Below are 15,064 nucleotides of genomic sequence, written 5' to 3'. Positions count from 1 at the left end.
GCTAGATGTGAAAATACAGGTTTTGTTTGCCCAGCTGGATTTTGGTCTTCTTTTGTCCCGTCCCTTCTGTCTATGCCCCTAATTCTCCCTTGTAGAATGGAAATGTTTACTCTGTGCCATTATATATTGAATGTATGTGTGTGTGTGTGTGTGTGTGTGTGTGTGTGTGTGTGTATTGATTTTTACAGGGGTTTTCACACTGTGATTTTGTTTCGAATCTCAGAAGAGACTTTGGAATTGGAGTTTTGGGGAATTCTGAAACTGAAGAACATCTAGACTCTTGGCAATGGAATCAATGTATTTTGCATTGTGAGATGAGCATGAACTTTTGAGGGCTGGGAGCAGAATATTATGGTTTAGATATGAGATGTCACTCAAAATGTCATGTGTAAGAAAATGCAAGAAAGTTCAGACATGAAATGATTGGGTTATGAAAGCCTTAACCCAATCAATCCATTAATCCACTGAGGGTTTAAGTGGGTGAAAACTGTAGTAAGGTAGTGTGTGGCTGGAGGAGGTGTTTCACTGGGGGCATTCTTTTGAGGTGTATTTGTTCCTGATGAGCAGAGCTCTGTATCTGCTTCCTGTTTGCCACATTCTGAGTGGCTTTCCTCCTCCACAAGGATGGAGTTGGCCTTTTATGGGCTGAAACCTTGGAAACTGTGAGTGCCAAATAAAATTTTCATTCTCTAAAAATGTTCTTGTCAGAACCTTGAGATACAATGGTAAAAAACCTAACTAAAATAATACTACACTATCCAGAAATAATATAATAGTGGCCTTTTGGCTCTTTGTACTAATATAATATCCATAGTAGAGTATCCAAAATTAGTTTAATACTATTATGATGTCAATACTATAGCATCCAAAACTGATATAATACCTGCACTATGTCCTTTAATACTATGATGATATTCATAGTATAGTAACTACAACTAATATAATAGCTGTCCTATGGCCTTTAATATGAATATAATATCAATCATGTGGCCTCTAAAAGTGAAATAACAGCTGCCTTGTGGTCTTTTAATACAAATATATTATTATCTGTACTATGGAACCAAAACTGATATAATAACTCCCCTGTGAACTTTAATATAATATCCATATTGTGGCATCTAAAGCTGATATAATAACTAAAATGGTATATTTAATATTAGTATTATACCCATACTCTGGCTCAAAAGCTATTATAATAGCTCCATTATGGTCTTTAATATTAATATAATATCCATACTATAGTATCTAAAACGAATATAATAGCTGTCCTGTGGCTTTGAATACTACTATGATATTTGTATTATAACATCCAACATTAATATAATATTTTTCATTAGTACCATTAGAACTAAATATGATATCCATAAAATTTTACCTAAAATTCATATAATATCTGCTTTATGCCCTTTAACACTAATATGGTATTCATATGCTCTTACATTTTAATATAACATCGAAACTAGAACATATAAAATGAATATAATAGCTACCTTGTGACATGTAATATTGATATAACATCTATATAATACCTATAAGACTAATATAGTAGCTTCCATGTGGCTTTTAATATTAAAATAATATCTTTACTTTCACATCTAAAATTGATAGAAAAGCATCTGGTGACCTTTAATACTCATAAAATATACACACAGTAGTAATTTAAATTAGCACAATAATTGTATTGTGGCCTTTAATACTACTATCATATCTATTCTAGAGCATCCAGAACTGATGTAAGAGCTGTCCCGTGTGGCCTTTAATGCTAATATGATATTCTTACTATAATATTTAAAACTGATATAATATTTGCCCTGTATCTTTTAATACTAATATATTATCCACATTATTAGGTAATACTGATGAAGTAACTTCATTGTGGCCTTTAACACTAATATCATATCTATCTTATAGCATGTAAAACTGTTATATTAGCCACCCCATGACCTTGAATACTAATATTATATGATAGCATTGAAAATTGATATATTAGCTACCTAGAGATTTAGTATTATTATTTTATCCTCACTATAATATCTCAAATTATTGTAATAAGTTCCCTGAGGACATTAGTACTAATAAAATATCCAGATTATAACATAAAAATTGAATATAATAACTGCCTTGTGGCCTTTAATTCTAACAGGATATGCATATTATGGCATCAAAAATTAACCTAATAGTTGCCAAAAAGCTTTTAATAATAATGACCATATTATATAGCATCTGAAATGAATATAATAGCTGTCCTGTCTTCTTTCATACTAATATAATATCTATCCTAAAACATCTAAAACTGACATAATCTTTGCTCTATGGGCTTTAATTCTAATATGGTATCCTTAAAACAGCATCTAAAAGTAATGTAATAGTTACAATATGGTCTTTGTAATTAATGTAAAATCCATAGTATCTCACACCTAAACTAACTTTTTGTAGATATTAATATTAATAAAATAAATATACTGTGGCCCCTAATACTAATAGAATGGCTGTCATGTGACCTTCAATATTAATATATATCCACAGTATAGCACCAAATGCTAATATAAAATGGGTGATCTGTGGCTTTTAGTACTAGTATGATATCTGTAAATAGCATCTAAAATTAACAATATCTGCTTAATTGCCTTAAGTTATATGATGCCCAAACTCTACCATCTGAAGCTGATATAATAGTTGCCTTATAACATTTAATATTAATATGACATACACACTAGAGATCATCTAAATCTAATATCTGCCATCTGGTCCTTAATACTAATTTCTGTAATATAGCATCTAAAATTAATAAAATAGCTTCCTGTGGTTATTAGTATAATATCAATATTGTGGCCTCTAAATCTGAAATAATACCTGCCCTGTGACCTTGTGACACTAATATTCATAATGTAGCATCTAAAACTAATAAAATAACTGACCTATGCAGTTTAATAGTTTAATATTAATATTATAGCTATAATATCATCTTTAAAACTAATATAATTCCTCTACAGTAGCCTTTAATTGTAATACAATATCCATCATATAACATCTAAAACTAACATGAAAGCTGCCCTGCGGCATTTAGTATTCACATGTTATTCATAATATAAAACATAAAGCTAATGGGCTGGGGATGTGGCTCAAGCAGTAACGTGCTTGCCTGGCATGCGCGGGGCACTGGGTTCAATCCTCAGCACCACATGAAATAAAATAAAGATGGTGTGTCCGCTGAGAACTAAAAAATAAATATTGAAAAATTCTATCTCTATATCTTAAAATAAAATAAAGCAAATATAATTGCTCACTATGGCCTTTAGTGCTTATATGGTACCCACCATAGCATCTAAAATAATACGATAAATCCCTTGTGAAATCTAATACTAGAATGTTATAAATTGTGTCATCTAAAATTAATACAAGTAGTACTGGGGTATTTAATATTAATGTAATACCATACTCTTTTCATCTTAGAGTGATAAAATAGCTGCCCTGAGCCCTTTAGTTCTAATATAATATCCATATTATAGCATTTAAAACTAATATTATAGTTTCTCTATGGCTTTTGATCCTAATATGATACCCATACTCATATTTAGATGCTCTTAACAGTAATATAATATTTATATAATAGCATCTAAAATAAATATAATACCTGCTCTGTGGCCTTTAAATTCGATGTAATATCAATTCTATAACATATAAAACTAATTTAATAGTTGTTCTATGTCTTTAATACTCAATAATATCCATACTATAGCATGCAAAATTAATAGCTGCCCTGTGGCCTTTAATGTTAATATAAATCCTTATTATAGCTTTGAAAACTAATGTAATAGCCCATGTAGTTTTTTGTGGTAAATGATATTCATTATTGAGCTCAAATTATAATATAGATACCCTGAGTTTTCAATACTAAAGTAATATCCTTAGTATATCATTTTAAACTAATATAATAGATGGTCTGTGAATTTTAGTATTAATTGAACATCTTAAACTAAATAGCATCTTAAACTAATATATGTCCTGTGGCTTTTAATATTAATATGACATTCTATATTAGTGAATCAAATACTAATATAATAAGTACCCAGTGGATTCATTACTAATTGATATTTATACTATGGCACATAAAATTAATATAAAACCTGCCTGTTGGCCATTAATATTAATGCAATAATATTGTAAATATAATATATATATACTATATATATTATATATATTCCATACAACTGTATCTGTACCCAATATAATATCTACCCTGGGGCCTTTAATATTACTATAAATGATCATACTATAGTGTCTCAAACTGATACAATAATTGCCCATTAGTTTTGCATACTAATCTAATATGCATAGTAAATCATCAAATATGAATATAATACCTGCCTGTGACGATTAATATTAATGTAATGTCCGTACTACTACAACTAATACTAATATAATATCTGCCCTGTTGCCCTTATTATTAATGCAAATCCATACTATAACATCTTTTAAATTTTAAAATATTTTTCTTAGTTGTAGATGAACACAAGACCTTTGTTTTATTTATTTATTTTTATGTGGTGCTGAGGATCAAACCCAGTGCTGCACATGTGCTAGGAAAGTGCTCTACCACTGAGCTGCAAACCCAGCCTCTATAATATAATATCTTAAACTAATAAGATAGCTTTCTTGTGGCCTTTAATATTATTAATATATTAATATACATACATACATATTGTGACTTCTTCTAACAATAGAATAACTTGCCTGTGGCCTTCTATATTAATATTATATCCATACACAAATATAATAGATCTCTTCTGACCTTCAATATCAATGTAGCATTCCTACTACAGAATCTTAAAACTAACATACTCCCTTTCCTGTGCTCTTAGTACTAATATGGCATCCATAAAATAGCAACTAAATCTTCGTAATATCTGGTATGTGACCTTTAATACTAAAGTAGCATATAAAACTAATATATTAGCTGCCCTGTGGCCTATAATAATAAGATATTAATACTATAGCATCTAAAACTGAAAGAACAGCTGCCTTATGGCCTTTAGTACTCATATGATATTCATATTATAGCATATAAAACTCATGTGATAGCTGCCTGTGGCATTTAATGCTGATATGGTATCCATATAAGAACATCAAAAACTGATAGATTTGCTGTGGGTTTAATATTAACATGATATCCATATGGTGGCCTCCAAAGCTGAAATAATAGCTGCCTTGTGTCCTTTTAATACTAATCCAGTATCTAAACTGTAGCATCTAAAACTGATATAATAGGTGCTCTGTGGCCTTCATGACTAATACATCTATAATTATAGCATCAAAACTTAATATAATAGCTGCCTTGTGGCATTTAATACTAACATGATATTCATATTGTAGCATATAAAACTGATGTAAGTGCTGTGCTGTGGCCTTTTATACTAATATGATATCCATAGTGTGGCACTAACATGAATATAATGGCTGTTCAGTTACCTTCAATACTAATACAGTATCAATACTGTGGCAGCTGGAACTAATAAAATATCTGCCCTGTAGCCTTAAAGACTATTATGTTATCTATATTATAGCTTCTATAGCTAATATATTGTTTGTTCTTTGGTCTTTAATATTAATATGATATCCTTATTACAGCTTCTAAAACCAATATAAAAATGGCCTGTTGCCATCTAACCCTAATATGAAAATGATATCCATACTTTAGCCATAAAACTAAAATAACAACTGCCCTGTAGCATTTAATATTAATATAATATGCATTATTTGGCCAACAAAACTAACATAGTAGCAGCCATGTGGCCTTTAATATTAATATAATACATACACTGTGGCCTATAATCTAATATAATGGCTGTCTCATGGCCTTTACTACTAACACGATATTCATACCATAGTATCCACAACTAATATCATAGTTTTTCTATGACATTTACAATTTATATAATATAGGTATTATAGATTTTAAAGCTAATGTAACAAATGCCCTGTGACCTTTAATTATAATATAATATCTATACGATAGTATCTAATACTAATATGATAGCTGCCCTATGATCTTTAATATCAACATGGTATCTATACAATAGCATTAAAATTGATATACTAGTCCCCTGTGGCTTTTAACATTAATATACCATCTTTAGTAGAGTGTCTAATACTGACATTATAGCTGCTCTGTGAACTTTCATGTTAATATGATGTAGATACTATAGCAACTAAAACTAATTAAATCACTGACCTCTTTCCTTTATTATTAACATAATATCCAAATACATTTTCTATGGCCTTTAACATTAATATGATATCCACAGTGTGGCCTCCAGAACCAATGTAATTGCCTCAATGTTGCTTTCATGCTAATATGATGCCCATAAAATAGCATCTACAACTAATGCAAAGGCTGCACTGAGGCCTTGGCATGAATTTAATATTAATACCATGGCATCTGAAATGAATATAATACTTGACCTGTGGCAAGTAATACTAATATAATATTTATTACATAGTATCTAAAGCTAATATAATAGTTAATCCTGTGTCCTTTAATATTACTTTGATATCCTGCTAGAATATCTAAAACTAAATGATAGCTGCAAATTTTTTATTTGTACTATTCATAGTGTAGCATCTGATACTAATATATTAATATTCATGTAACATTTTTATTTAGTATCTAAAATTAATATAATATCTGTACTGTGGCTTTTAAAGCTAATAGGATATTAGTATCATAAATAGGTATTATAGCATCAAAAACTAATATGCATACTGTATCATCTAAACCTGACATAATATTTGTCCAATGGCCTTTAATAGTAATATAATATCCATACTAGAGCATATACAACTAATGTAATACAGCCTTGTCCCTTGTTACTATGTTCTTAGCACAGTATCAAAACCAGATATCATAGCTGCACTGTGGCTTTTAACTCTAATATAATATCCATACATAGCATCTAAAATGAATGTAGTAGCTGATTTGTGGCCTTATTATTAATTTGATATCCATAGTGAAGCATGTAATACCAATATAATAGTTGTCTTATTGCCTTAATACTAACATATTTTCCACATGTAGCACATAAAACTAATAAAATAGCTATGCAGTGGTGCTAAAGACTAATCTGATGTCCATAGTGTAGAATCTGTTACTAATAGATTTGATGCCCTCTAGCCTTTAATATTATTATAAAGTCTATACTATACTTTCTACAATTTATACAATAGCTTCTCTGTCACTTTTTATGTTACAGGAATATCCATAGTATTGCATCTAAAACTAATTTTATATCTTCATTGTGGCCTTCAGTACTAATATTTTATCCACACTATAGCATTGAAAATTAATATAATAACTGTACTGTGCACTTCAATATGAAAGCCATCCTTTAACCTCTAAAACTAATATAACAATTGACCTGAGACCTTTAATATTAACATACTACCCATACTTTTGCTCTAAAACTAATATATTAGCTGCCACATGGCTTTAATGTTAATATAATATTCATACTGTGGCTTATAAAACAATATAATTGCTGCTTTTAATACTAATGTGATATACACATTATAGAATAAAAAACCAATAGCTGCCTGTGGCCTTTAATATTAACATAATATCCATACTTTTGGCCTCTAAAAATTACATAATATCTGCCATGTAGCCTTTAATATTAATAGAACATATAAACTGTGACATATAAACTTATATAATGGCTTTTGATAACTATGTGGCCTTTGATAACTAATATGACTTCTACATGTCATATCCAAGACTAACAAAATAGAGCCCTCTTGTTTTAGTCAGCTTTTTTCATTGCTGTCACTAAAAGCACAATTGTAAAAGAGGAAAAGTTCATTTGGAGGCTCACAGTTTCAGAGTTATCAGTCCACAGACAGCTGGATCCATTCCTTGTCTTTCAGGATGAGGCAGGACCTCATGGTTGAAGAGTGTGGTGGAGGAAAGCAGCTCTTATGATGATCAGAAATCAGAGACTGAGAAAGAGATCTCCACTTGCCAGATACAAATATATCCCCAAAGACATGTTTCCAATGCCCCAAGTTCTCCAGCCACACCTCACCAGCCTTCAGTTACCACTCAAACAATCCCATGAGGTGATTAATTTACTGATTTGTGTTAAGACTCTTACAACCCAATCTCTGAAACTTTTTGCATTGTTTTATACATGAATACTTAATTCATTCCTAAGAGTCCCCATAGTTTCAACAGTTCCAATATTGCTCAAAGTTCAAGTCCAAAGTTAAGGCAATGTTGCATTTTGAGCTCCCATAAAATTAAAAGCAATTTACAAGTATCTAATATATAATGGTACAGAGCAAACATTTTCATTCAGAAAAATAGGGGCATAGAAAGAAGAGATAAGAACAAAGACTGAAATCCACCTGGGAAAACATGTTCTGTAGTTCTGTGACTGGCATCTGGAGCTCATAGTATCATGATGTTCTCTCCAAAGGGCTTGTGTAGATCTGCCCCTGTGGCCTTGTGGTTTGTAGCCAAGTGGCTTTCTGTTGGCTTGTCTCTGCATGATTCCTGCAGCTTTTTAAGGATGGTGTCCCACATTACTGGCATTTATTAATCTTGGGGGTCTCACACTTCCACACTTTGCCCTCTAAGGGGCTGCCTGCATGGACTCCAACCCTGCTGCACTTTGCCTGGTCTCCCAGGCCTTCCTTTGAAATCTTGGTGGAAATTTCTATGACCATCTAATTCTAGCATCCTGCATTCCTGCAGAACCAGCACCACATGGTTGGTGCCAATGTCTATTGCCATTCAAATCAATAAGTGGTAAAGCCTTCAGACACCTTGGATGCAACAGCCTCAGTGTGTCTGGTGGAAGCATGTTGAAAAAACTTTCTAGGCCCCGTTGTGCAAGAAGGATGCCCCAGGGCTGAGGATGTGGCTCAAGCAGTAGCGTGCTCACCTGGCCTGCGATCCGTGTTCGATCCTTAGCACCACATACAAACAAAGATGTTGTGTCTGCCGAAAACTAAAAAATAAATATTACAATTCTCTCTCTCTCTCCCTCTCTCTTTAAAAAAAAAAAAGAAGAAGAAAGATTCCCCATTGGTCTCCAAGAGAATTTTCACTTTTACTCCCTTGGGCCTGAGTTGGGTGTGGTCTTGCTATCTCCTGAGATGCCCTCAAGCCATCTTTTTTATTGTCTTTGGGCAAAGTCTTTAGCATTTCATTAGTAATGGTAAAGTTTTTAAAAACTGCAACTTCCTTGGTCCCAGTTTTATTCCCATCTTTCAAGTTCATGTTTTTCAAATTTGTTCTGCTTTCTGCTTCTGAATGTCGAAATAAACTTGGCTAAAAGCCACCAACAATATCCATGCAACTTCCTGAATTCTGTGCTGCCTAGACATTTCTTCTGCCAGTTTAAGATGGGTATCACTTTTAAAATCAGCCTCACAGAAAGCCTCAGGACATAAGCAAAAGGCAGACAACTTCTCAGCCAGAATATAACATTAATGGCCTCTAGCCCACTTACCAATAGTATCCTCCTCTGAGCCCTCTCAAGCCCTGTCTTCACTGTTCTTGGTCCCATTGGCATTCTGGTCTTCTGAGCTCCCACAAGAATTGGCCACTAAGTTCTGCTTACAACAGTTTAAACCATTTTCAGCTTGCACTGTTGAGCATCTCAAAATTTCTTACACCAATTTCAAAAGAGCTCCTAAAGCTTCTGAACCATATGGTGAGGTTAGTCACAGCAGTGACTCCTCTTCTTGGTACTAATTTATTTTATTCAGATTCTTCACTGCTCTGACTAAAAGACCCAAACAGCAAAGTTATAGAGGAAGTGTTAGACCACGACGTAAGAAAAGACCACTGACTCCAATTAAAATCAAATTAAAGCAAGCTTATTATTTCGACAGGCCGGGCTGCCTTGCCCCTCAAAATCGGGGAAGCCAAGGACAGCCCCGAGGCTTCTTTGTGGCCCAGTTTTATAGCCCAAAAAGTTACACAAAGGGGGGGTTACAGATAATAACATTCTGAAGAGCATAACACAAGTTTACATTTTTGCTGACCCTGGCATCAGAATTTATGGAGATCTTAGAGACTCAGAGAGGGTCATTATCTGGCCAGGGAGGGCCAGAATTTATGAGGCATCACTAAGGTTTAGGAAAGGGTTGTTATATGGTCAGGGAAAACCGGACCTGGGTGAGTTCAGGGCACGGGCAGGCATTCCAATCAGCTTTACAACATCAACTAATGGCCAGGCCATACAGACATCCTGATATTTTTACAGAAAACAGAAATGAATCCTTCATAACTTGTGACAAGCTGGCTTCTAATCTAATGAGGTAACTAGGCTAGGTATTTCATTCCCCCCTTTTCTGATGTGTCCCTTTCAAATCTTTGATAGGGAGCAACCAGTAATGTCAGCAACATATGTTAATAATGTCGGTGGTACATAACAGAATTGAGTTGTAGCCCTATAAACCTGAGCACATAGTTAATAATGCATGGGACAATAACTAATAGGAGAAGAATACAAATTATAGGACCTGCAAGAGAAGTTAACCATGGAAACCAGTTTTTTAGGTCTGGCCAAAAGTTGTCCATTTGAATCTTGTTTATTTCCTTTTTCGTTTCATCTATCTGTTGTTGAATAACATTAGAATAGTCAGTAATATTAAAACAGCACATGCCTGGGAATTGTTGGCAGCCCAAATGATGTTTCAGTAGCAGAAAGTCAGTAGCTGCTCTATTTTGTAGTACTGAGGTTCAGAGTTCCTTCATCTCTTGATTAATTTCTGCTTGAACTTGTGCTGTAAGGTTAGCTGTTTTGCTAAAACTACAGGCTAATTTAGTGATTTCTCTATGAATTCCTACCATTAGTCCCGGGACTGGTAGAATGAAAGCTGCTGCAATTGCAATGTCTAGTGGATCCAGGAGGATTACATTGTCATTGCAATTGGGGGGCAGACTTCGGATAACTCGGTGGGAAGATGCCAGGGATGGCAGTAAAGGAAAAATCCTCCCAACAGAGCAGATTCCAGAGAAATTGGTAGGCAACGCTTGGAAGGTTGTCTTATTACAGAGAAAAACCCATTCTGTAGGAAGTCGTTTGCCATTGGGTAGGGAGATATATTGTTCAATAGAACAATTTGGTGGGGATTGAGGAAGGGTGCAGTCTATGCATAGACAATGTTTATGGACAATTAGTGAAGCCGGCAAGGCTGACTCTGTATGAGACACAGGCCAGTTTTGCTGTGTAACTCTATCCCCAGTCACCTTAACATAGTCATCATATTTTATAGACAGGCCCATTAGCTAACAATTGATGGACTGAGCTTCCTTCTTGTATGCAGAAGGAACTTTTGTTCATAGTATCAACAGCCAATTGTAGCCAGAAGTTCTGGTTATTTACAGAATCTAGGGGGCTCACAGAAACATCCACATTTAAAGTGGCACTTGAAGATACAGTATCCACCAGGGCTCCCTTTTTAAGCTTAACACAGGAATTTTGCCCTGAATCTCGTGGGTGAGCTGAGTATTTATAGATTCCAAAGTTTATATTACCTCTTTGGGACTGATCTGTGAGGTTTTTCCATGGTCCCTCCCTGAACACCTGACTAAAAACTTCTTGGTTATCTTTATACCATCTGATAGGGCCAATTATTGGATCCTGACAGGAGTAAGTGCAATTTAATATTAGTGGGGATCCTGCAATGGCAGGTCCTACCTGGGCTACAGAAGGGGTGCAAGGTTCGTTGAAACTGGCATAGCTAAAACCCAAGAATACATATATATTACAACAAGTGAAAAACATTAGCATAATGTTTACAATGACAAGGAAAAAATGAGAAGTTAATGACAAAACATTAACCCTTAGAAATTTTAATTTTAAAGGGTCCACGTTTAGTCACTTTCCACCTTTGGTTGCTTGATTCTCCTCCAGTGGGTTCTGCAGGTGCCTTCTTAAGCTGTGAATGGTGAATCCATGCAGGAATGCCAGCAACTTTGAGGGCAGTGGGAGTGCGGAGAATCACGATGTAAGGGCCTTTCCACCTGGGTTCAAGACTGTTGGTTTTTAACTGTCTTATCAGCACAGCATCTCCAGGCTGGAATGAATGATCAGGCAATCTGTGTCTGATGGGTTGAGCAGCCTGGACCTGAGGAAAGATCTTATCCATGATTAGTTGTAACCCTTTAAGTGCCTCTGAGACTGGAATGTCTCCCAGCAGATCTAGATGTATTCTGGGAACCACAGGCGGTGGCCACCCATAAATTATTTCATAAGGGGTAAATTTTTCCCAATAAGGAGTACAACGAGCCCTCAGCAGGGCAAAAGGCAGGAGATCAAGCCAGTTACCACCAGTCTCAAGAATTAATTTAGTCAGTGTTTCCTTCAATGTTCTGTTCATCCTTTCTACTTTCCCTGAGCTTTGAGGATAATACATACAGTGTAATTTCCAGTTTATATTAAGGGCCTTTGAAATCAATCAAGATAATTTGGCTGTGAAGGCCGGGCCATTGTCAGACCCCAAAATTAGAGGGAGGCCAAGTCTAGGAACAATCTCAGTTATTAGCTTTTTAACTACTATTTCTGCTGTTTCCGTCCGGGTTGGAAAAGCCTCTACCCAGCCTGAGACAGTATCAACAAAGACTAACAAGTATTTATATCCATATAGTCCAGGTTTAATTTCAGTGAAGTCTAGTTCCCAAAATTCACGAGGTACAGTACCTTGACTCCTGTTTCCTTGTGGAAGTTGGTTCCTTTTAGCGTTTACCTGTGCACATGTCATGCATCGATTTGAGATATCTTGAAGCATCTCTCGATGTCCTGGTAGCCAGACATAGGGTGAGATCAATTCTGACATCTTCTTGGGGGATAAATGCATGGCTTGATGAAGATTAGTTAACCATTTTCTCCCTAGTAGCTTAGGTATGCAGATTTTTTTTATCTGGGAGGGTCCACCAGCCATGACAGTTTTGCTGGGCCCCCATTGAGGAGTATGAGTTTATTTCTTCTGTAGTATATGACGGGGCCTCTTCCCAAAATTTAACTGGAAATTTTGGATAATTGGAGAGTTCTAGGACAGCTTGGTATTTTGGCTCTCCAAGAGCTATTTCCCTGGTTGTTTGATCTGCCAGGTTGTTACCCTGGGTCTGAGGACTATCGTCTTTGCGGTGTCCAGGCCAGTGGATAATAGCCAATTTGTCTGGTAACAAAATTGCCTCCAGTAGTTCAAGAATTTCTTGTTTATTTTTGATGGTCTTGCCATCTGAGGTTAGAAGTCCCCTTTGTTTATATATTTGTCCATGCACATGTGCCGTAGCAAAGGCATAATGCTGTCTGTGTAGATATTCACCCAATTTCCTTTTGCCCATCTCAATGCCTGTGTCACAGCAATGATTTCTGCTTTCTGGGCTGATGAGCCCCTGGGCAGAGCCTGGGCCCAAATAACTTCTTTTTGACCTGTGACTACAGCTGCCCCTGCATACCTTATTCCATCCCGGACATAGCTGCTGCCATCGTTGTAAAGGTCTGCATCTCTGACGGTGAGAGGAATGTCAGTCAGGTCTAGTCGAGTACCTTGGATGACATCCAGCATCTCTGAACAGTCATGAATTGGCTCCTCTGGATTGCTGTCCAGCAGCAGAGTTGCTGGATTGATGGCCAGGGATTTACTGAAGGTTAATCTGTCTTTATCTAGGAGTAGAGCTTGATATTGAGTGAAGCGGGCATTTGACATCCAATGATTTGTGGCATCCCTCAATAGAGCTTCCACTGCATGAGGGGCAGTCACAGTTAGAGTCTGCCCTAGGGTAAGCTTGTCTGTTTCCTTCACCAGAAGTTCAGTAGCCACAATAGCTCATAAACAAGGGGGCCATCCTGACGCTACTGGATCCAGCCTTTTTGAAATGTAGGCAATAGGCCTTTTCCATGGCCCTAGATTTTGGGTAAGAACCCCTTTTGCAATGCCCTTTTTCTCATGAACATACAGATGGAAGGGCTTAGAGATATCAGGGAGGGTTAGGGCTGGAGCCTGTGCCAGGGCCTTTTTTAGATTTTTAAAAGCTAAGTCATTTTCTTCAGTCCAAACTAAGGGTGAGTTGCCCCCTGCAGTTGCTTGGCAATTTCAGCAAATCCAGGTATCCAAAGATGGCAGTACCGAACTGCCCCCAGGAACTCCCTAACTAGCCTTTTAGTAGTTGGGATTGGGATCTTCATTATGGCCTCTATGCGGGCTTGGGATAGCAGCCTTTTCCCTTCCCTCAGTTCATATCCTAGATAAGTAACTCGAGGAGAACAGATTTGTGCTTTCCTTTTGGAGACTCGGTACCCTAATTGAGCCAAGGTTCTCAATAAACCCTGGGTGGCCCTTAAACAGTCCCTTTCATCCCTTGCTGCTAGTAAAAGATTATCCACGTATTGGAGCAAGGTTATCTCGGGGTACTCACTGCCAAAGAGGCTCAAGTCTTTGTTGAGTGCTTCATCAAAGATGGTGGGGGAGTTCTTAAATCCTTGAGGTAGTCAAGTCCAGGTTAGTTGTCCGGATATCCCCTGTTCCAGGTCAGTCCATTCAAATGCAAAGATGGGCTGACTCAGTTTTGACAAAGGAATGGAGAAAAATGCATCTTTCAAATCTAATACCGTGTAGACTGTATGTTCTGGTGGCAACATACTGAGGAAGGTATAAGGGTTTGGGACGGTTGGGTGTACTTCTCTTAAGTCCTGTACTGGTCTGTAATCATGAGTCCCAGGCTTTTGGACCGGCAGCAAAGGGGTGTTCCAGGTTGACTGGCATCTAATTAGTATTCCCTCTTTTAGGAGACGTTTGATATGAATTTTGACGCCTTCTCTGGCTTCAGAGCTAATGGGGTATTGTCTAACCCGAATGGGCATAGCCCCAGAGGTTAGTTGGACTACGACTGGTGGCACATGTTTAGCTAACCCCGGAGGATTATCTTCAGCCCAAACTGCAGGAATTTCTTGGATTAATAATTTTTTCCATTTTCCCTCTGAAGCTTGGATAGGATTTTGAGAAAGCAGATATTCCTCACTTAATGGGCATGTTATAGTTAAGGCTCTTG

General features: G+C 36.0%; 1 pseudogene; it reads right to left on the bottom strand.

Moving 5' to 3' along the window:
• The window catches only part of LOC144251713 (Golgi apparatus membrane protein TVP23 homolog B-like), a 55,640-nt pseudogene extending 42,773 nt beyond the window's left edge, over nucleotides 1–12,867 (bottom strand).
• Between the last annotated feature and the right edge of the window lie 2,197 nt (nucleotides 12,868–15,064).

The sequence above is a fragment of the Urocitellus parryii genome, unplaced genomic scaffold, assembly GCF_045843805.1.
Source record: "Urocitellus parryii isolate mUroPar1 unplaced genomic scaffold, mUroPar1.hap1 Scaffold_163, whole genome shotgun sequence".
In the NCBI taxonomy this organism is placed as follows: domain Eukaryota; kingdom Metazoa; phylum Chordata; class Mammalia; order Rodentia; family Sciuridae; genus Urocitellus; species Urocitellus parryii.
The sequence above is the reverse complement of the archived record's forward strand: the minus strand, read 5'-3'. Positions and strand labels throughout refer to the sequence as shown.